The 23,308-nt window shown below is 38.3% G+C and overlaps 1 protein-coding gene across 1 annotated transcript in view; it reads left to right on the top strand.

Moving 5' to 3' along the window:
- Positions 1 to 23,308, top strand: part of PAX5 (paired box 5) — a 341,577-nt gene that overhangs the window by 135,642 nt on the left and 182,627 nt on the right. The window lies entirely within an intron of this gene.

Below are 23,308 nucleotides of genomic sequence, written 5' to 3'. Positions count from 1 at the left end.
CTTCTCAAACTGTATTATAATGTGGTAATTATCTAAACAATCTGGTACTAGCAAAGAAAGAGTGGTGGATCAGTGGAATAGGTTAGGTACAAGTTATTATAGAAAATGACCTGGGGCATCTAGGTGGCGCAGTGAATAGAGTACTGGCCCTGGAGTCAGGAGGACTTGAGTTCAAATCTGGACTCAGACACTTAACACACACACCAAAAAAACTAGCCGTGTGACCTTGGTCAAGTCACTTAACCCCAATTGCCCTACCTTTCCTCCTCTAAAAAGCAAAAAAAAAAAAAAAAAAAAAAAAAAAAAAAAGAACAGAACTAGAAAAACATTTTACACAGTAATAGCAATATTGTTCAATGAAGAACTCTGAATGATTTACCTATTTTCAGCAATACCCAAGATAATCCCAAAAGACTAATGATGAAGCATGTTATCTGCCTCCAGAGAAAGAACCGATATTGATTTTATACAGACTGAAGCATGCTGTTTTTCATTTTTTTCTTTCACTTTTTTCTTTTTATTTGAGTCTTCTTGTACAAAATGACTAATGTGGAAATGTTTTACATAATTGCACATGTATAACCTGTATCTGATTGCTTCATCTCAGGGAGGGAGGGAGGATACAATTTGGAACTTAAAATTTTAAATAAAAATGTCTAAAATATGGAAAAAATACATTATGAGTCCCCAAGGCATTTTAATATGTTATCAATAATATTCTTTACAATTATTTAATGCTTAAGGCCTTTGAACCTCTTGTGCCATCATCACAAATCCCTTAGAGGTTTCTTTAACCAATAATGGGAACCACTGCTCTAGGAAATAAGAATTAGTTGTGGAATGGGAGTAGAATTCATTGCTGCTTTCTTTCCTTACTTTGGGAAAAAGAATGGGTGAATCCATTAGCCACTGGGCATTCATCCAGTTTCAAGTTGGGCTATTTTGATTTAGATGTGAGATCATGACTCAGAAAATTGTTCCCATATTTATGCAGAAGTAGATTCAGAACATCCATGATTACTCTTCTCTCATACTTCCTCAACTAAAGTATTTACTCTTTGGGTAAAGTGAAATTAGGGAGCTTGTGAAGGTCATTCATGCAGCTAAGTGACTGAATGGATAAAGTATGTATCTAGAATCAGGAATACCTGAGTTCAAATCTGGCCTCATATATTAGCGATGTGACCCTGGGCAAATCACTTATCTTTCTTCTGCCTTATTTTCCTTATTTGTAAAATGAGGAGAATAATAGCACCCACCTCCAACATTTGTTGTGATGATAAAATGAGATATTTGTAAAGTGCTTTGCAAACATTAAGGCACTAGGTAAATTATGTATGTATGTATATATATATATATATATATATATATATATATATATATATATATATATATATATATATATATATATATATATATATATATATATATATATATCCTTTACTTAAGGGAGCAAGGGAAGATGGTTGGCATTTTTATAGTAGGGCACTTTGTCATCCTTGACAGGAGTGGCACATGAGGATTGCATAGTGAATGTTTCCTGTAGTTAAACTAAGGATCTTTGCTAAATTGGATTTGATATGGAGCCAGGCATTTGTGGCAACAAGCTTCTTTGCAAGGGAGTGGCTCCACTAGTCAATCAAAAAGCATTTATTGAACCTCTGTATAATGGCAAGACTCAAGTTATAAAGAAAGGCAAAAACTATACCTGTCTTTAAGATGCTCATAATCTAATGAAGGAAACAATATGTAAATAACTGTGTACGTAAAAGATACATATGGTAAGAACTGAAGAGGGGCATAGGTTTGGAAAGGTTTCCTGCAGAAGCTGGAGGGGCAGAGAATTCCAGACATGGAGGACAACTCATGCAAAGCCTGTGAGATGAGAGGTGACATTTCATGTTTGAGGAACTAGACATAAGCTAGTGGCTTGATTATAGGGTGTAAGGGAGGGAGTACAGTGTAAGATTCTGGAAAAGTTGGAAGAGACCAGGTTACAAAGAACTTTGAAGGCTGAACAGAGCAATTTATATTTGATTTTGGAAGTAAGAAGGAGCTTGTTGTTATTTAATAATTTTTCAGTCATCTCTAACTGTGACCTCATTTGGGGTTTTCTTGGCAAAGATACTGGAGTGGTTTGCCATTTCCTTCTGTAGCTCATTTTATCAATGAAGAAAGTGAGGCAAATTGGGTTAAGTGACTTGTCCAGGGTTACACAGCTAGTAAGTGTCTAAAGTCAGATTTGAACTCAGGAAGAGGAGTCTTCCTGCCTCCAGACCTGGTACTCTATCCATTGTGCCACCTAGCTACCAAAGAAGAGGCTACTGGGGTTTATTGAGCAGAGAGATGATGTGGTCAGACCTATGTTTTATAAGAATCACCAAAAAAAGTAAATAAAAAGATAAAATCACATTGACAACTGAGTAGAGGACGGTTTGGAGTGGGGAGAGACTTAAGTCAGGGAGAACAGTTAAAAGGGGGTTGTAGTAGTTCAGGTGAGAGGTAATGAGGACCTGAATTAAAGTTGTAATTGTATGAGTACAAAGAAGGGGACACATATGAGAGATACTGTGAAAGCTGAAATGCCAAGATTTGGCAATGGATTGGCTCTGTAAGGTGAGAGTGAGGAGTTTAGGATGACACTGAAGTTTGTTAGTCTGGGTAATTGAGAGGATAATGTTGCCTTCAATAATAATAGAAAATTACAGCATAGGGGAGAGTTTTAGGGACAGATGATGAGTTAAAGAACTCATTTAACTCACTGAACAGTTTAGACATGTTGAGTTTGAGAAACCTACAGAATACTCAGTTCTAACTATCCAAGATATCTGGATATCCAGATATTCAAGTTGGTGCTATGTGACTGCAGCTCAGTTGAGAGACTGGGGTGGGACATACAGATCTGGAAGTCATCTTCATAGAGGTGAAAGTTACACCATGGGAAGTGATGAGAACCATCAAAGAAAAGCACAGAATGAGCAGTCAGATAGACAGGAGGTGAATCAGGAGAGAACAGTGTCATGAAAATCCAGAGAGGAGAGAGCGTCTAGAAGGGGAAGACCAATCATTTCAAAGACTCTAGAGATGATAAGATGGAGGAAAGCAATTAAATCTGGCAATTGAGAGATCTTTGTTAAATTTGGAGGGGATGGTTTCAGCTGAATCATGAGATCAGATGCCAAATTGAAGAGAGTTTAGAAGAGATTGAGAAGAAAGGAAGTAGAGACATGGAATAAGTTTAATCACAAATGGATATAGGATGATAGCTAGTGAAGATGGTAGGATCAAGTGAAGGTTTTTCTTTTAGGATGAGGGAGACATGGACATATCTGTAGCCAGGAGGGAAGGAGCCATTGAAGGCAAGAGAAAGATAGAGGAGACAATTTGTTGGAGAAGTCATAAGGGAATACGGTCAAAGGTAAATGTAGAGGGGTTGACTTTGGCAAGGAGAGCCACCTCTTCATCTGAGACACAGGTAAAGAAGGAGGTAGGAGGAGAAATTGTCTAGCTAATATGAGATTTTGGGAAAGAGGGAAGTTTTTGTTGAATATTTTCAATTGATTAGGGAGGAATAGAATGTTTGCCTTTCTGAAATCAGGATCCAGTTAAACTTAGAGAACATAACATATTTAGTAGATCCAGTCAGTACTGTTTTGTGATTTCTTCTAGCTTTGCTTATTAACAGAGGAGCAAAGAGGGGTAAATAGAGGGAATGATCCAAGGTTGGGATTTGGCAAGGTATAGTTGGGAAAAGGACAAAGGAATAAGGGATTAAAAGATAAAGGATGTAGTAGAGTTGAATTACTTTACCAAGGGCTCAAGATTAGGAAGGAAGGAGAGTGTAAGCACTGCAGTAGTGATGACATAGGAAAGAATGGATAGGTGAAGGGAATGAAGGTCATGGTGAAAATGAAGATGAGGAAAGACAGAATAATAAAATATTATGATCAGGTGAGGATATGTTGGAGTTCCTGAACAAGGAATTAGAACAACTGTGGGTTTGGTAATGATAAATCCAAGGGCATGACCATCCCTGAGTAGAACTAAGGTGAAATCATGGGAACTGAGTAGATTGAGGAATTAGGAAATTATGCATGTTGTCAATATGTATGTTAAAGTCCTCTACTATGGGAGTAAAAGTTGGGGCCAAGGAAAGCACTGTGAAGCTGGCACTGAACTCATTAAAAAAGGAAGGAGAATATTCTGGAGGCTTGATAAGTAGATCCTGCCACCAAGATCTGGACTGGATGATCAACTTGAATATCATGGACCTCAGAGGAGGACAGGCTTGCTTAGTGAAGGTGGTAGAGGTAGAGTCTGGAAGAGGTAGTGGGAAGTAAGGAGTACTCAACTCCCCTCTCCAATGACCAGTGAGTTGGCCAAAGAATATTATGAGAGAAAATATAGCCAGTATTGAAAAGGGCAGTGGTGGAAGTGGTGTCATCAGGAGGGAACTATGTCTCAGTGAGGTCTAGAAAACAGAACTAGTAAGAAATGAAGTTTGCTATTTATGGAGAAGGCATTCCAGAGGTCACAGTGAAAGGAACAGACATACCTGGAGAGGAACATCGGTAAGTGTAGGATCGAGGTGCCTAGAAATAAGGGAGCAATAGGCTGAGGAGGGGGAATGGTATTTGTATATTAGCAACCGGGAGTTTAAAGGCACTCGGTTAGGATGGGTGTAATGGTATGGAACTTGCAAGCGGATGTGTGATGGTCATCTGTCCAGAAATTGGGAAGTTGAACTAGATGACTTGAAAAGCCTCCTTCCAATTCTAAAATTCTGTCATTCTATCTCTTGTTGATGACCCCAGGACTCTGTGGGGCCCTAATACCTTGAAATCTTCTGGTAATCTGTCTTCACCGATAGTTTGATATCTAGAAAGACTTTGCTACCTTCATCCTGGGGCCTGAGAACATATGTAGTTAAGATCATCCTTACTGTAACCACATGACAGTGAAATATTTTAAAAGAGGATGCAAGCAGTTCCACAAGAAAGTGGTCTGATAAGTGTCCTTTGAACACAGGTAGTCTTATAGGTAGATTTCATAGTATAGACCCCTAGATAATATTCATGAAAAGTCATTGGTAAACAGAGCCCCTTTTCTTATTTACTACTGCCTGGATATATTTTAACCTCTTTGTGAAAACTTCTCTGGCTCTGAAATAACTGGATGGAAAATGATGCACAAATCAGCTTGGCATTACTATTTATGACTAGCAACCAGAAGAGAAGGAAATTCCTATCACTTGGTTCCCAGATATACTCTGAGGTGGCTAAGCCTAGGGGAGTCTGGGCACGGACTGTCTTTCATAGGGACTATAGAATGGTGAGTGATTCTTCATCTTCTTTTCTGATTCAGGATCCACGGGTAGAGTTTTAACTTGACCTTTCTCTTCTCTTCCCCTACATTGTCCCAAGGAGTTGATGACTAGTAAAATAATCACTTAAATGCACTACCACCTTAACTTGAATGATTTTATATTGTAAATTTAGTAGCTACCAACAAAGATTCATTTAAGTGAACAAAACAAAAATAATCAGTTTTAAAACATTCCAAATTATTTTTAATTTGTCAAAATAGTTGAAATATCATTTATTGAAATGTATGTTAATGTCAATAAAATAGTTAACAAAAATGTCCTCTTTGTTTCCATGTACATTTCTCATTGTTTTCTGGCATTTTTCCAAATTTGGTTATAATTACTATTACTATTGCTGTTATTACTATTTTTCCATAGTTGTAGTCAATATGTATTTTTTTATTCTGCTTTCTTTGCTTTTCATCCCTTGAACATTTCAATTCCATTCTTTATTAAGCATATTACTTCTAGGGCACTGAAGAAAAATCAGTCCCTGCCTTAAAGGAGTTGAAGCTGCTTCTTCATTTAAGTCTTATGTTTCATTTTATTATTCATATTTGTCATTTCTTATGACATGATAATATTCCATTATATTAATATGCTTTCATTTGTCGAATTATTCCCCAATTATTAGACATAACTTATTTTCAGTTATTTTCTATTTCAAACAAAGCTGCAGGGGTATTTTTGTATAGCTGGCATTTGTTCCCTTTTCAGTATTGTTAAGGCATAGTGGTAGGATCTCTGGGTCAAAGGTCATGATTAACGTTGCAACTTTTATTGTATAATGCTACATTGCTTTTCCAAAAAATGGCACTAAATATTGACAGCTGTACCAGCAGTGTAACAGTGTATATGTGTCTCAATAGCCCTAGCAGTATTGAATTTTATTGTTTTGAACTATTTTTGCTACTTTACTGGGTGTAAAATGGTGTCTCAGAGTTATTTCAATTTGCATTTTTTTCTGATTCTTAGACTTTAAGCAATTTTCAAGTTGTTATTTATAATTTTTTTTAAAGCAATTGGGGTTAAGTAACTTGCTCAAGGTTATACGGTCAGTTATTTTGTGTGGGTGTTAAGTATCTGAGGCCGGAACTGATCCAGGTCTCCAGATTCTGGGGCTGGTGCTCTTACTCACTGCGCCACCTAGCTGCCCCTGTGTTTTTGTTTTTAAGCTACTTATCCATTATATTGATCACTTGTCAGTCAAGGAATGGATCTTATTCGTATAAATTTGTGCCAATTTATTATAGATCTTGAATGTCAGATTTTTGTTAGAAAAATTTATGATTAAGATTTCCTCCCCAATCACTTGTTTCTTTTTAATTTTGATGCATTTTTGTTGTTGTTCAAACTAGTTTATATAGTGAAACTTACCTGTTTTGTGTACTATAATTTATATTTGATAGGTAACAATTTTTTCCTTTTAGTATTATAATAGATAAATAATTTCACTTTCTTTTAATTTTAAAATGATGTAATATTTATATTTAAATCATGGATGCACTTAGAGTTTATTGAAGTATGCAATATAAGATGTATATCTATTCCCATTTTCTTTCTGAACATGTTACCATCCAATTTCCTCTACAGTTTAAAAAAAATCAAACAATGATTTTCCTTCTCAACATTTTGTGATATTGGATTTATCAAATATGAGTTTTGTGTGCCTTTGATTCTAATTCTAGATTCATAGTTGAATGTTTATTCCTTTTAAGTTTTGTCTTTAAAAGATGACTTAGGCAAAACAAAGAATTCCTTTGCAGCATGAATACTCACACCTATATAGCACGTTATGTATCTCGAAGTACCATACAACTGTATCATTATTGTGTATAATGATGTAGGATTATAGATTTATAGCTACATAGATCATCAATCTTTCAAAGTATGAAAATGTATATTAAAATATCCTCCATTCCATCACTGTGGATACTGGCTTAATGAGAGAATATGTGGAAAGCACTTTGTAGAAAGTACTATTCTTCTTGTTGTGGTGGAGGTAGTTACTGTTGTTATTATTATTAGTTATGCCATGGGCAAATCATTTAACTTTTCTTAGATTCAGTCTAATTTGCAAAATGATATAATATGATTGTAGTGAGAAAATCCCTTTAAACATTAAAGTGATATAAATTATCATCCCTATTTTCTAAAGAAAAAAATTAAGACCCATTGAGAATTGTCATGAACAACAATGAAAAGATAGGCCTCCAGCTTCCCCTCAAAAAAGAGCAGCTCTTCTGACTCCAACTTCAGTGGTGGCCTGTGGGTTGTTATGGTTTTTCTTATGAAAGTTGTACTTGCCTTCCATATAAGTCAGTCATACAAGACTCTTCTCATATGACGTTGACCTAAATGGTTTTTCTCCAAAGGTTCAATAAAATGTTAGATGCAAAGTCATGCCTTATCCCATGAAAGGAGGAACTATGGCTGTTCCACTGATCTGACCCTTATTTCTGCTAGAAACAGTGATTTTTCAGGCAGAAACATCCCTCAGTCCTCTGTTGTACTACAGAGTCATCATCTGTATTCCTGTAGGGCCCAGGTGCCCATGGTGACTCTAAGAGACATTAGGAAGAAGCAAAAGAAGAAGGTGGTCCTGCCATTTGGTTCTAAAAATGTTTCAGAGGCACAGGATATATAAAATATTTATTACCAAGGAAATGTGGGTAGAACAGGGGTGGACTTTATTGCAAAAACCCTGTTTTCTCTCTTTTTATCCATACCATTTAAAAGTCACGTTGTTCTTTTATAATTTTTTCCTTAAAAACACATTTTATTGATATCTTTAGCTCTGCATTGTAGTTATTGTCCACCACCTACCCTTCCACCCCCCCACCCAGACTGAACCCTCTCATGAATGTAACTTGTCTTCAATCCAATTCAACAAGTACTTATTTGTGTAGAGGATTGTAGATACTTGTTTAAGGGGATGCAAAGTTTACAAAAAGATATATAGTCCCTGCCCTCATAGACTTTACAGTGTGATAGGTGGAGAGAGCATATATAAAGATGATGACACAATTATGATGTGAAATAAGACATATGTGTTTAAGACATTCAAAGTCTTCTGTAACTTCTTGGGGTGGGTGGGTAGAGATTATTGACTTGATTATTGATTTGAGGAATGGCAGAGTCAGTGGGCCTGCTTCTGGGAAGTGGCTTGGGTAACAGTAGCTTAAGAGGATGCTTAAGAATTCTATAAGCAAAGGGTGGTCGTGGGGAGGGAGGAGGAAGAGAATTTTCAAGGAGGAAACATGAGTGAAAATACAGATGTGACAAAGGGCACTATATGACTGCTGTCCTGGTTGACTGGAGACCAGAGTATGCAGAAAGGAACAGCAAGAGATAAAGTTGGAAAAGTAATGGGCACCAGACTGTAGACGACCTCTCTTTAAGGTGGTCTTTTAAAAAATTAATTAAAATTAATTTTTACTAATTGTTTTTTTTGTTTTGCCATCACATTTCTAAAGGTGTTGACTTATTTTATTCCTCTCCCCTAATCCCACCCCAATCAGCCCCTCCTCCAAAGTCATTCTTCATGTCTATTTGGAGTATTTGGGTGAGTGGAAGTGGAAGAACATGGAGTGACTCGTTCTGGGTTCTAAACCCCTGGGAAGCACAGTTCTGGTTCTTGGGCACATAAAGCAGAATCAGATAGGAGTTCATAGTTAGAGGAGGCTTCCAAGGCCATCTAGTCCTACTGATCTTGGAACCAGAAACTTTTCTAAATATACGTGATGAATGATTATCCAGCCTTTGCTTGAAATGCCCTCCCCCTGCCCACCACTACCTCCCATGACCGCCCATTCCACTTTTGGAGTGGTCAAATTGTGAGATAGATTTTTCTGATACCAAGTCTAAATTAGTGTCATTAATACTTCTGCCCATAACCCCTAGTTTTATCCTCAGGGGTCAAACAGAGTGAGTCTGGTCCCCTTCCCACTGGACAACCTTTCAAAAACCTAAAGACAGCCAATTGTGCCTCTCTTAAGGCCTTGCCAGGTTAGACACCCCAAGTGCCTTCAACTGATTCTCATAGGGCACGACCTAGATGCCGTCACTAAACTGACTGCCCTTCTTTGGATATTCTTCAGCCGGTCAATGTCCTTATTAAAATATGGTGTTTCAGGCATAATCTGACCACCTGGACTATCACCTCTTTAGCCCTGGACATTGTGATCTGTTAGGTCAACAGAGAGAGTTTTCCTGGAGTTGAGGGAAGGGAAGTGCTGGGGAAGAATGGGAAGGGAAAAAGTAATTAAGTACCTACTATGTAACAGGCACTATGCTAAGTGCTTTACAAATATGATCTCATTTGATCCCTATTTTACATTTGAGGAAACTGAGGCAGACAGAGGTTAAGGGACTTGCCCAGGGTTGTACAGTTAATGTCTGAGGATAGATTTGAACTCAGGTATTCTTGAGTCAGGGCCCACTGGGCCACCTAGTTGCCTATGTTAATTCCAAGCATGTTCCAGGATCCTGACCACAAATAAAAATTTGCTTGATTGTCCCTTATTCATTTGCCCTCTGTAAGAGAACTCTTTGAAGAAGAGGTGATATTTGCAGGACATTTTTTTGCCTTTAGATTTATTATTATTATTATTATTATTATTTTTGCTCTTTTTTGGAGGGGTGAAGGCAGGGCAATTGGGGTTAAGTGACTTGCCCAAGGTCACATAGCTAGTGAGTGTTAAGTGTCCGAGGCCAGATTTGAACTCATGTCCTCCTGACTCCAGGGCCAGTGATCTATTCACTGGGCCACCTAGCCGCCCCATTGCCTTTAGATTTAGAACTTCATGGATTTTGATGGAAAGATGAGGTCAGAATGTGACCCTTTATAACGTTCTAGAAAATATTTCTTTCTCTATTGGAGCAATTTGATAGGAGATTTTTTTAAATTTTTCTTGTATATGTCAATGAATGTAGAACATTTATTTGTTCTACAGGCTAGACCTGGCCTTCTGTTAAATTTCATCCAGTTAAAAGGCAACACTTCTTTGACTACTAATGTAGACGAGGTAGATGTTCTGGCTTTCTTGTTCTGTGCTGGAGTTTCTGAAAGCAGAATGATGTTATGGTTAGAATGCTGGACTTTGAGTCAGGTGACCTGGGTTTGAATCCTTCCTCCAACAGTTACCATCTGCGTGACCAAGGGCAAATCACAACTAGGGTTTCCATTTTCATCTGTAAAATAGGGCTTATAATTCAGGTGCTGCCTACCTCACAGGTTTGTTCTGAGGAAAGCCCTTTACAAACCTCTCCAAACAGACAGTATTAAGGATAAAGAGCCTTGAGCCTTGTGAATGGTGGTTATTATTTCAAAGAGCAGGATAAGAGGTGGTAGCCCCTTGAAGCCCAAAGTCCAAATGAACAATAATGTGTGAATTACACTTCAGAAGCTACCAAATCACTGTCTCTGAACTTCCTTTCCCTTTTCCATCTATCTTCCCTAATTCCTTCTACCTCTTTTGACCTCTCTCAATTTCCCTCTTGGTCTCTTACTCCTTCTCCCTTTGCCTCTTTATCTTCCTCCCTGTCTGTCTTCCATTCCCTGTAGTTCATTCTTCCCTCCCAATCAATGAACTACATGAACATTTCTATATTTACCAAATAAACTTTTTCCTTAGTCTTTTTGAATTTAGGTGAATTTACCTATTGTATTCTCTATTACAAATAATTCAATTAAGTTGTATTTCCTTCTCCTTTCTATATTCTCTCTCTTTTCAGCTCCCCTGATTTCTCACGGCAGTTATGGGGCACTTGGATTCTGCTCTCAGTCGTTCTTGTAAGAGAGTGATGTAATAAAGTTATTTAAAAAAAAACAAAAAAATTTTTTTTCAAGGCAGTCAAGGTTAAGTGACTTGCTCAAGGTCACAGTGATAAAGTTTTTATGCCTAAGTGTTAGAGACATCCCTCTCAGGATAATTTCTATTTTAAAAGAAGACAACAAGGAGAAAGAAAGCAAAGCCAGCCTGAAGAAATGAATCAGTAATGGTGGAATTTCAGGGACCAGTAGGGGAGATACTTTTTGGTGGGAGGCCTTCTTAGTACTCCTCCAATGATACAATGTTGATGTTTGTCTCCTCCAATTATGCTTCTGGTAATCCCTATATAAGATTTCACCCTTGGCTAATTTCTTGGATTTTTAAATGATTTCCAGCCTATACAAGGAGATCATGTAATTTCTACTGTTGATTTTGATTATGACCTTCACTTCAATAAATAAGTAGCATCAACACAGAGTTTAGGATTCTTTTATATGTGACCACACTAAGGTTGCTCTCTGTTTCTGATCTACACAGGTAGAAAGAGTCTTCTCAAAGGGAGTTCCACCCAGTCTGAATAAAGAAACAAACAAAATTAAGATGTGGACAGGTTATTTGGCTTTCTTAAGGTCACATATTAAATTCGTTGTTCCCTAGCATCTGAACATTATTCTTAGGCTTTCCTTGTAGCTATTTCTTAGAAATCCTTGGGTAGTGGAGGAAGGGACAGAAAGTAAGGCAGTATGACAAAAGAGACAGTGTGGTACAATGTACTTAAGTCTGAAGGTAGAGGACCTGGGTTTCACATCTTTTCACTATTACTTTTAAACTACTGGATCTTGAGCAGGTGCCCAACCCTTCTGGGCCTCAGTTTCTTGATCTGTAAAATGAGAAAGTTGGCCTCTATGGTTTCTTTCTAGCCCTAAAGATTCTATGAATTGCAAAATCTTCTTATAACTCTAATTATCTTAAATCTATGTTTTTGTATACATGTTATATCCCTACAGCAGAAGATAAGCTCCTTCTAGTCAGGGTTTCTCTCTTTCCCTTCCTTCCTTCCTCCCTTCTTTCTTTCCTTCCTTTCTTTCTTCCTTCCTCCCCTTACAAGGAGAGATTCATGAACCCCATGAAAAAAAGAACAACTTTGTTAAAAACGAAAACAGCACCTGGAGGGAGAAAGTCTTTTAAATACTGCCAAAACAAAACTAATCCTGCCAAATCCAGGGGGCTTGAGAGATTTGTAAATTCCAGTAGAAGGAGACCAACTTTGTAAAGTCATACTGAAATAGCATCTTTTTTTCCTCCTCTGCAAACTTTGAGGCAGAATTCCTCCCTCCCTTCCTTCCTTCCTCCCTTCCTCCCTCCCTTCCTTCCTTCCTTCCTTCCTTCCTTCCTTCCTTCCTTCCTTCCCCTCTGTCTCTGGTGCTGTGTGTCTGTCTATCTCTATCCCCAGTGTTTTGCACAAAGTGGCTTCTTTGGAAATATATGTTGAATCCTACATCTCCCATTTCCATGTATTGGCACAAGCTGTCTGGAATGCACTTCATCTTTACCTCCATGTCTTAAAATCCTTAGTTTACTTTAAATCTCAGTTTTCAATGCTCCCCGCACAATTATTTTGAATTTATATATTTATCTTGTGTATATGTACATATGCACACATTGTCTTCTCTCTACACCCTATCCAGCTTCCTCCCTCTCTGCCCACCTCCATACAGAATGAGAACTCTGCCTTGAGGGCAGGGAATATTTCCTATTTTGTTTTATATCCCCAGAGACTAGCATAGTGGTTACAATCTAATAAATACTTGACTGATTGAATAAAATTTAATCAAATCATCATAAGTTACCCTAGTAAGCTTTTTCCTGCCTTGCTAAATGTTATCCCTACTGTTGGTAGAAAGCACTGGATTTTAGGACCCAGAGTTTATGATTTTTTTAAATGAGGTTTAAGTTCTCCCCCGTGGTGATTTACATCTGAAGGGATAGTTTGAGGACTCATATTCATGCTTGTAATATTTGTATATGCTCTGTGCCCTTCGAATTGAATTGCTATGTGGAGATATAACCATATATATAACCATATAGAGATATAACCATATAATAACCATAATAGAAAACATTTTCTCAAACTTTAACCATAAGCCTAAAAAGTTTAGTCTGAGTTGTGGTGTGGTATGAGCTTGTATTATTGTCACCATAAATGTCCACATTGATTCTATTTACATGAGAAGATAATTTCCTGGACATTTTCTCTGTATTTCTTCCAGAGTGATTGGGTCTGTTCTTCTAGTCATCTACTTCTTTGTGCTTATTTCTGCTTCTCCCTTCCCTGTTTTCCTCTGCCTCCTGGCATTTATCTGTCTTTTCCTCTCTCTACCCATTTCCCATTCTCTCTCAATCCCCCCCAGCAGAGCCAACCCTTTTCATGTGAATCAGGCTTCATGGCACCTTCTATGGAAGGTGAGCTCTGGAGTCGCAGCCAGCTCTCCCACCTCTGAAGATCTGTCTCCAAGTCCAGTCCAATCACAAAGGCCCCTCAGCATCACTTTGATCGAATCGGTCCTCCCTCTTTAAGGAGATGTCCAGATTCCATCCACAAGTGTTCCTGTTTCTCTTTGCCCTTTCATTTAGGTTTTGTTGTTTGCTTGGGATTGTATGGATGTGAGTGTGGGTCTGTGTGTCTGTGTGATTTACTGAGCTATGGCCTGCCACATGTCTTTACAATTGCAGTGCCCATTTCCTACTGAAATAATTTCTACAAAGAGTGGCTCCTATTACAGGGAGAGAAGCACAGACGTCATGATTTATTATTATTTATGGTCCCAGGGCCTTGTTTATGCACGATGGCTTAGGTGCACCACGATAGAAATGCCATTATGCAAATGACATTGAATGTCCTTACTGAGCCTAAATAATTTTTGTGTTGGACGATTAAACCTCATCTGTTATTGATATGGGCTGCAGTCGGGCTATTAAAGAGTCCCAACAGTACTTACTCCCAGTAATGGGAAAATTGAGAGGAAGAGACTAAGCAATTGCCTCAAGTGGGTTGTGATTGTCTGGTAGGAGTGGAGCATAACCAGCCCCCTGAATGGGAATCGTGTTTACTACTTAGGGATAAATAAAGAGGGGAGAACATGCAATAAATTACACTTTTGATTTGAGTCGGGTGCACTGGAGAATTTGCGTCCTTTCGATTTATTTATTTATTTATTCATTCATTCGGGGGGAGAGACCAGAAGTTACCAGGGTTGGTTCCCATCCCGCCTGCAGCTTGGTGAGGTGGGAGGGGAGGGGACAGGGAGGAGGAGGGGGGGGAAGGAGAGAAGGAGGGAGCCCGTCCAATCTTCTCAGTGAACAAGGGAGCTGCCTCGTCACTGCTCCTTTCTTTCTTTCTTTTTTTTTTTTTGACACAGCTGTGCAGTCACATTTTGATCAGTGTTGATAGCTTATGAATTCCAAAATTGACAAAATTTACAGAAAAATGAGGATAATCCATCTTCCTTAGCAGGCTGTCAGGAGCTGGCCGTACTTCATAATCCTCAATTACAGATGCTATTTTCAGACATTTACATGCAGATATTAGAGCAAAATGAAAATGAGAAACAAAGAGAGAATGGAAATGCAGCTATTTATATGTATAAAAGAAAAACAGGTAAATTTGAGGCATTTAGATTGGATTTGGGGATCCCTTTAGAAGACCAGAGAGAGACTGTGTGTGCATGAGGATTTCAGAATGAGACCATGAGACAGACAGCACCCAGCACTAGGTACGTAAATTACCTGAAGGTTTGGGTTAAAAATAGGTCAGCTCTTTTGCAAGATCAAAATAAATGGGCTCATGGTAGGGTACACTGGATGAGTCTTTGGATTTAGGGCATACCTGGGGATTACCCTCATGATACCTGAAAGAATACAGAAGAAAAAACAAAAGCAAACCTTAGCCAGGATATTAAAATAGCACATTTTACAGAAGAGAGACCTCACAGCCTGACCATTCCAACTCAGATAAGGTGGATACTCTTGAAATCGACTTCCTCAACAAGGCTCATTTAAAGGTGAGACCAAAATCTTGTTGGAAAAAAAAAAAAATGTCAGTAACACATTGAAAGGTGAAGTGTGGAATTCTGTTCACTTGTAGTGGACAGATATATGGTGAGTTGTGTTAATAAACTTTTAAAATGGATATAAATGATACAATTAAAGGGAGAGAAGCCATTTTGATATACAAATCATCTATTCCCTTCTCAGTTCTAATTCTGAGGCGAGAGGGAGTAAAGGAGGAGGGATTTGTAATGAAAATGTTCTCCCCATAAAATTTAAGACAGAACAGCCTTGATGCTCTTAAAGCTGTATACAGCACCGTATTTTTGAAAAGCTGAGGATATTAATTAAAGCTGCTTTGGATTAAAGGCTCCCAACCATGTCCAATGTTACAAATTTTCCCTCTTTGTGAGCTTGATACAGGAAGGCAGTGGAAACTCTGCATGGTGCTTCCATTTCTGCCCTTATCATTTAACTTTTGTTTGGGGAAAAAGCTCTTTCTTTCAAAAAAAAAAAAAAGAAATCTGAGCTATTTTGGGGTGTATTTGGGTTGGCTGGGAATAGAGAAGCTGCTTAACTGGAAGAGACAGAGAAAAGGGGTGATTGGTTAAACAGGCTGATGGCAATAGACTTCAATGATTGAGTGCTAGGAATTCTTTGCTTTGAAAATTTTTCTTTGGGATGAAAGGTTTTCCTATTGGTGATTTCAGTCTATGTGTTTTGCTTTGCCTAGGAAGAAATGAGAGGGAGAAGGAGGAGTAAATTTAATTAGTAGCCCCAAATAAAAAAAGTGTGTGTGAAAGTGTGTGTGAACATTAAAACAGTACTAAAAATGAAATTGGATCATTTTTGGAGCAGTGGAGAACAAATAAAAAGTGAACTACTTTTTTATCTACATTTCTATTTGCAAAACAAACAACTTCCTTGTTTAAGTAAGGTCTTCTGATTACTTAAACATATTAACACAAATGTCTGGTTTCCTGGTATGAAATGCAAGACTTTTAACAATTGAACATACTTGTAGAATACAAACATCTTTTCATCATCAGAGCAAAATCTCTTATCCAAATAAATTTGCAAAAAAAAGTGTAAATGGAAACACATTTTATGAATTTACCATCTCTGATCTAGAGATATTCTTTGCTAAATGATCTTCTTTTTACTTTGTTTACTTGAACTGTGAAGAATTTTGGTCTTATCTGTGTATCAAGATAGAAGGTATTGACCATGTTGACTTCTGGGTCACCCCTCAGTCAGCTTGTCATTTGATCATTCTTGTATATTAAATGTTACCATCCGTAGCTCTAAAGTGATTCAGGGATATACTTGAGTATTTCTTTTCTAATTAATAAAATTGCAACCTCTTTTTCATTAATCAATTGGGTAATCCCTCCACTTAATTAAATATTGTTTATTAAATTGAAGAAACTTTCTTTCTTCAAGAGTTATTCATATATGATTTATTAATGAATGAAATCAATAATAAGACAAAAACATAAAATATAGTTTATAATATTTTGCTTATGTGGAAGATCAGTCAACTCAAATGCTGAATATAACAGTAGGTGGCTTCTCGCTTCTACAAACAGAATTTCACCCATCAGTTTGTTCCAGATATTGATTTCCTACTAAGAATTTTCTTCATATTTCTCTTGAAGATAAAAGTTAAATTGTCTCTCAGAAAAAAATTTGTTACTTTTTTTTGCTCCTCCTTTTTCGTTTTTCATAGGAAACAATCCAGAATACACTGCACTTGCCAGCTCCTTAAAGATACCCTATAGAATTTTCTTTATAACATATTAATTAATACAGTTCTGGCAGGAAAGAAGTTTCTCCTCACCTTCTTTCTCTTTGTCTTTCCTCATTAGATCCTCATAGTTCAAAGATAAAACACACACACACTTTCCCTGACTACAAAGGGAAGAATACAAGATAGCAAGGCATTTTTCCAACTTCCAACTGTCCACACATTGTGCTTTTTGGGGCACTATTAATTTTGGTTCTTAAAGATACATTAACAATACCTATAGTTTGTGTGGGAGAACTAAGTGAAACAGGTGCTTTTCACTAATAGCTAAAATGCAATCTCTAGCTTCTTCCTGCACTGTGCTCATAATTTCATTACTTAATCAATAAGTATTTAATAGACACATACTAAATGATGGTGATACAAAGAAAGACAGAAACAGAGCCCTAGACTTCGAGGAGCTCACATACTAACAGGAGAAACCATGATGTAAACTACGTACAAATAAGATATATACAGCTTAGATGGGAAGAATAAAGAGAATTTAGAATAAAGAAGAATAAAGAATTTAGAAAAGTATCAGCTATATGCTTAATTGCTATTTTAATGGTACTAATGCTCTCACAAATTTCTCTTTATTCCTTTAATATTTGCTCATGTCATCAGGAGTAGAGGGGAAGGTTAGGTGTATATCTCTGCCCACTGGCAAAAATTGGTGTGCAGAGAAGGCTAGGGGTAGGTCAACCATGGAAAAATACCAGCGGCCTAGGATTTTTCATTTCATACATCATTCATGGCTGACTGCAACAAGGCCTGAGTGGGAAACCAAATGGAACAGCCTTTCTCTTCCTTTCCCTTTTGCCTCTACCAGCAGCCCTCCCCGTTTCTCTTAAGAGAGAGAATAGATCCAAGGGGAAAGAATATTCTGAATTGGTTTTTGCCCACTCTGAGAATCAAAATCAATTAAAGTCCTTTGGAGAAGGGCTGGAATATTGTCCTCCATTTTGTTACCCACTTACTCCAACCCCCAACCTTCCAAACCCCCCTCCCCAAATCCTCCACACACTTCAAGCCTGGTCCTTAAGTAACATCCTTGAGGATTTCCTATATCTGTTAACAGTGAAAGAGAAGAAGAAGGCACAAGTCATTATTGAGTTACTGATCATCTCTGTCCTCCATTTTCTTTGAGTTACAGTATAACATTAAAACCATCACTGGGTACAGAGAGAACATATGTTCTATACACAAGAAAAGCAAAGGAGAAGAAGAAAAAGGAGAATAGAGAGAAATGGAAGAAAAATATCATGTTTTGGTTCTCATCTGAAGTGTTTATTTGAAAATATAATACTTTTCACTAGCTTAGAAATTGACCGGCTTTCATATCTAGCCCAGAAGGTAATGCTGGTGTCAGGTATCCTATCAAAGGAGACCATTCCAGATAGCTCTTCTTTAAGACCTTATGAAGTCGTATCCTCTAAGAAATATTCCCTGATCTTCAGACCCAAAGCCAGCACTGACTGTGGTCAGAGGAACTAGTTGCTCTGTAGCCCAACTGTCTGTCTTTGGGCTGTCCCTCTCACCAGAACAGAAATGGTTTCAAAGAAATTGTTTTGCATTTCTGTGATGCACTTTATCAAGTATTATGTATTTCAGTTTTCTTTGTGTTTTGTCGCTGTCCTCTCCCTCTCTACTAGGATATAAACTCCATATGGGAAAGGCCCATGTCTTATCTAAATTTTGTATCTTGTCCAGTGCCTAGTGTGGTGATCTGTACACATAGGCACTTAACTAATTACATGTTGGATTAAATTGACTCATATAAGTTGGTTTGGGAAGTCTTGGGTAAGAAAAAGCTGGGGTCTGGAGGGCAAAAATAACCTTTCTTCGTTGAGCTCCTCTGATGATTATATTCTAATGAGAACCTATGGAAGTAAGACCCTCAGGAAATTTTAGGAGCTCTTAAGCAAGGATTTGTGGTCCAGCAGAAACTGAACTTTACATTTTTGTGTGACTTGTACCCCAGAAAGAAAGAGAAAAAGGAGTAAAGCATAGCTTCCGTATTCTTCCTTTATCAGGAGAGTTCCAGATTTTGCTTGTGAAAATTAGTGTGCCATATTTATGAATCTCTAATAATGTCACTTACTTAATGAAGGGATGTTGGGTGGTCCCACAGATTCAAACCCCACAACATGACATTGTGTGAATATAAAGCCCCAATCGTATTATTGGGTATTTCTGTTAGTCCTTCCCATCAAGGTTCTCGACATCTTTTATACCTCCTCCTCATACTTTCAAGGAGGGGAACTTTGTCCTTTGCACCACAGAAGGCTTCCAGTGAAAAAGAGGCAGATCCCAGGACTCCTGCTGCCTTGAAGGAACATTCATCTGAAGCTTTGCTCAGATGTCCTCTGTTGGAATGTTTAATCATTCCTCGGCTTACGTTCTTCCCTTTCTTTTATGGCTTGGCTGACCAAGTGATTAAAAAAATCAAAACTTTTTAATTAACTTAAATAACCAATGGCCTGATTGGGGCCTTGATGTTTCCGTTTATAAAAAATAACAATACGGAACTAGATAATCTCTAAGTTCCTTCGCGGCTCTGAGATTTTATCATTTCATGATTATCTTGGACTCTTGTTCCTTCCAACTACCATTGTAGAACATGGAGTACTGGTAAAATTGCAAATGGTATTCTTAGTATTAGAGAATGGAAAAGCACTGTAGTTTTCTTCACCAGGGCTAAGAAGCATTACTTTTTCTATCGCAGTCTTTGTCCTCTTTTATACGGTGCAAACCTCTCACCCGCTGAACAATTAACTTGGTCTAGAGAAAGACTGCCTCTCCTCCAACCCCCATCCCCATCAACCAAAGGCACTATTAGTGAAGTTTTTGACCTGGAAGGAAACTCTGGTTTTCCACACTACACCTTCCCTCCTAGGTGGGTGGTTGTTGTTGTTTTTTTTTTTGGAGGGGGGAAGGCAAGACAATTGGGGTTAAGTGACTTGCCCAAGGTCACACAGCTAGTAAATGTGTCCAGTGTCTGAGGCTGGATTTGAACTCAGGTCTTCTAACTCCAGGGCCGGTGCTCTATCTACTGCACTGCCTAGCCGCCCCATCCCTCCTAGTTTTCAGCATATGAGGGTAGAAGGCGGCCTTTTAGGGTTTGCAATTCTCCTGTGAAACTGCCCTTGGAAGTCCCATCAATCTTTGAAATCATTGTAGTACAAATCAGAATACAATTAACATCAGCTAAATGAAGCCTCTCCACATTCCTGTTTAATCTGTGAATATTTCATAGAATATTAAATTCGACTAGACTACAGGGTGTTAAACTTGTGAGTATTCCATAAGCTTGAGTATAGCAAGATGCCTTGAAAAATGAGTCTTTTGTGTTTTACCTTTTGGCTCTGAGGTTCTAAAAACAGGATCTTATAAATACTTGGGTCTTGGCTGGGGAAAAAATGGAGGTAAAAAAAACGACTGATCTAACTTTATACTAATTAGGCCCATTGGCATGTGTCCATATCATTCAATATATATTGGGCATAGTATGTGTTACATCCGTAGGTATTGCTGATTTTAGCTTCAGAAAGAGAAAGAAGTTCTTTTTTCTAATAAGAAATGAAATGAGAGGTTTCTTTCCAACATTTCTATGATATTATGGAGATGTGTCTGAAAGAAGTTAAGTAGTGTAGCTTGAATGACATTGGCCACACTAGGCCCATATTGCTTCTCTTTCATTCTCTTGGAATTTTAGACAGTTTTTCTTCCTATTGTCAGCAGTTGGAAGGCCAGGCCTGCTGATTCCTGAGTCTGTAGCAGGGCTTTCTTTGGAAGCTCACATGTGCTACTCAGTCACTGAAACAGGGGACAGGAGCATTTTGCAACTCTCTAGTTGAGGCACTTGGTGATATTGGTGCCACTTAGGTTCTTGCCCAGAGAGGAAGTGAACCATGGAAGAATAGAATTCATAAGGTCATGAGCTGGAAGAGACCCTATGCTAGTTTTTCCAAGGATGAAACAAACACAGAAAAGGGAAATGACTTGCCTGAGGTCACCTGGGGAGTAAGAAAACCAATATTTTAACTACCATCACACTTGCTGATCACAGGATTGTCCCAAGTTAAGACTATATTAACATTTAAAATCTATTTTTACCAATCATAGTACTTGACATGTCTCCAGACCCCAGATGATGTCTTATTCTCTTCTTGATCTTAGGAAGCTTGTAATTAACTAAGTACTCGAGGTCCCATCTTTCTTTCTTGTTTTCCTCTCTTTGTCTCTTCCTCCCACTGGGCAGTGGCATCCCCAGGAGCCCCAATGTACAGAGATGGCTGGTGCTTCTCTACCTGTAGATATAGTCTGAGGAGAGTTGCTTGATTCCAGGTGGGCTGGGAGAGGGTAGAGGTTGAGAGAAGGGAAGAGATGAGGAACCAGACAGAGGGAAGAAATCCCTTACATTACTTAGGTAATCTTTTTTTTTCTTCTCACTGATCTCCTTTTATATATCTTCCTTCTCACATGTCTGTGTTTTTTTTCTCCTCCATGCTATGGCAGTGGTGCCCCATGCTGATGAGACAATACTTGGTGCAACCCCAGGCATTCATTTTTCAGGTAATTTCTTAGGGTCCAGCTCACACTTTTTTTGGGTATCAAGCTGATTGGCTTTCCTGATGAAGCAGGGGTGCTTGGATGAGGTTTCTTCCCTGAGGTTTTACCTGTCAAGTCTGAATCCAGTGTCCTAGAAAGGAAAATGCCCAAGTGTTCATTGACTATCCCTTCTCCCACACCCCTGCTCCCAAATATTACCTTTGTGGGTAGGCTAGAAATCACAAGCAGGGCTCATGGCCATGTCTCAGTATAGAAGAAATCTCCTTCTTAGGCAGGCATTCTAAGGAGTGGATGGTGAAAAGAGCTTGGTTTTTGCTGGACAGGGATTAGTGTTCAGTATTTGTGAATTGCTGACATCACTTATTTTAGTTGATAATGAAGGGATGCACTATGTGCCTCACTGATGCAAACCCCCCATATGATAATAAAATCACTCCTAGATCTCTGAGAAATAGGAAACTCAGCAAATAATAATTTTGTTTGGATTGGAATAGTGCAAAGAGGATTGTGTGCTTTCTGTGTGTGTCCGTGGATCCTTCTCCTGTGCCACACTTAGTTAGTGCCTGTTTTACCCAGATTTTCATAGGACTAAAGAGAAACACAAGAATGACTGCTTTCTTTAAATACAGAACTAAATAAGGCCATACTTCACAGTCCACCTTTTGCTTTTGAGACCCATACCTTTTCCTTCTTGTTTCTGTTCATCTTTCTGTAAAAACTGAAATCTCTATTCGAAGTCCTGTATGAGGAGCGTGCCAGATTGGGATCAATGAAAGGAATTAGGCACATGTTAGCCAGGAGAAGAGAAGAACAGAAGGAATACAAAAGTTGTTTTTAGGTCTATAAAGTGCTGTCTTGTGGAAGAGAGATTAGTTTTATTCTCTTTTGTCCCAGAGGGTACAACCAGGAAGAGTGGGTGGAAGGTGGAAGGGAAAAATCAATTTGGATGTGCAATGGAGTATTTTAGGAGGTTCATCTTGATTGGAGGTCTTCAAGAAAAGGTTGGATCTAATGTTGAAGGGATTCTTGATTGGGTTTGGGTTGGGCTAAATGGCTTTTTTTGGTCCCTTCTGGCCCCCAAAGTCTGTAATTAGGTGCAAATCCACTGAAGAATCTTTGGCAGGCTGTGCATGCAGTCTAGAGAAGTCTTTTGGAGACCACTTGAGACTGAGCGTCAGAACCACTGTGGCTGAGGTTTTAGTCTGGCTAGCAGTGTTGAATGGCTTTTGCAGGAGGGAATATCAGGCAGGATAACCTCTATTTAAAAAAAAATAAAACTTAATAGGCAGCACACACTGTGAACCAGTGGTATTAAGCTGAAGGAAATACATATCACAAATGGCTTTTGTGTTCAAATGAGCTTTAGAAACTAGAGAGACGACAGTACTATCCATGTACGGTGAAAAAAATAGTTGTGAGATTGCCACATCTTTGGGCTGTCTTCCCCTCCCCCCAAGTTGTTCCCATTTTCCTGCTTTCACACAGATCTGGAGAGGGGTGGCACCATCACTTGGGCTACGAGATCCAAGTCTGCTTCTTCAGCTGCTAGACATATATGTATATGTATACATGTATATACAATGCACATATATGTTCATGTACACACACATATATACCAAATGTCTAGCAGCTGAAGAACAGCAGGGTCCTGTAAACCAAGGATGATGCCACCCCTTTCCAGGATATATATGTATGTATGTGTGTGTGTGTGTGTGTGTGTGTGTGTGTAGAGAAAGACACTTTCTTTGGAAGCTCACATGT

Source organism: Petaurus breviceps, unplaced genomic scaffold, assembly GCF_028583685.1.
Source record: "Petaurus breviceps papuanus isolate PSGF00001 unplaced genomic scaffold, PetGlider_PUasm1.0 175, whole genome shotgun sequence".
NCBI classification, from domain to species: Eukaryota; Metazoa; Chordata; class Mammalia; order Diprotodontia; family Petauridae; genus Petaurus; species Petaurus breviceps.
The sequence above is the reverse complement of the archived record's forward strand: the minus strand, read 5'-3'. Positions and strand labels throughout refer to the sequence as shown.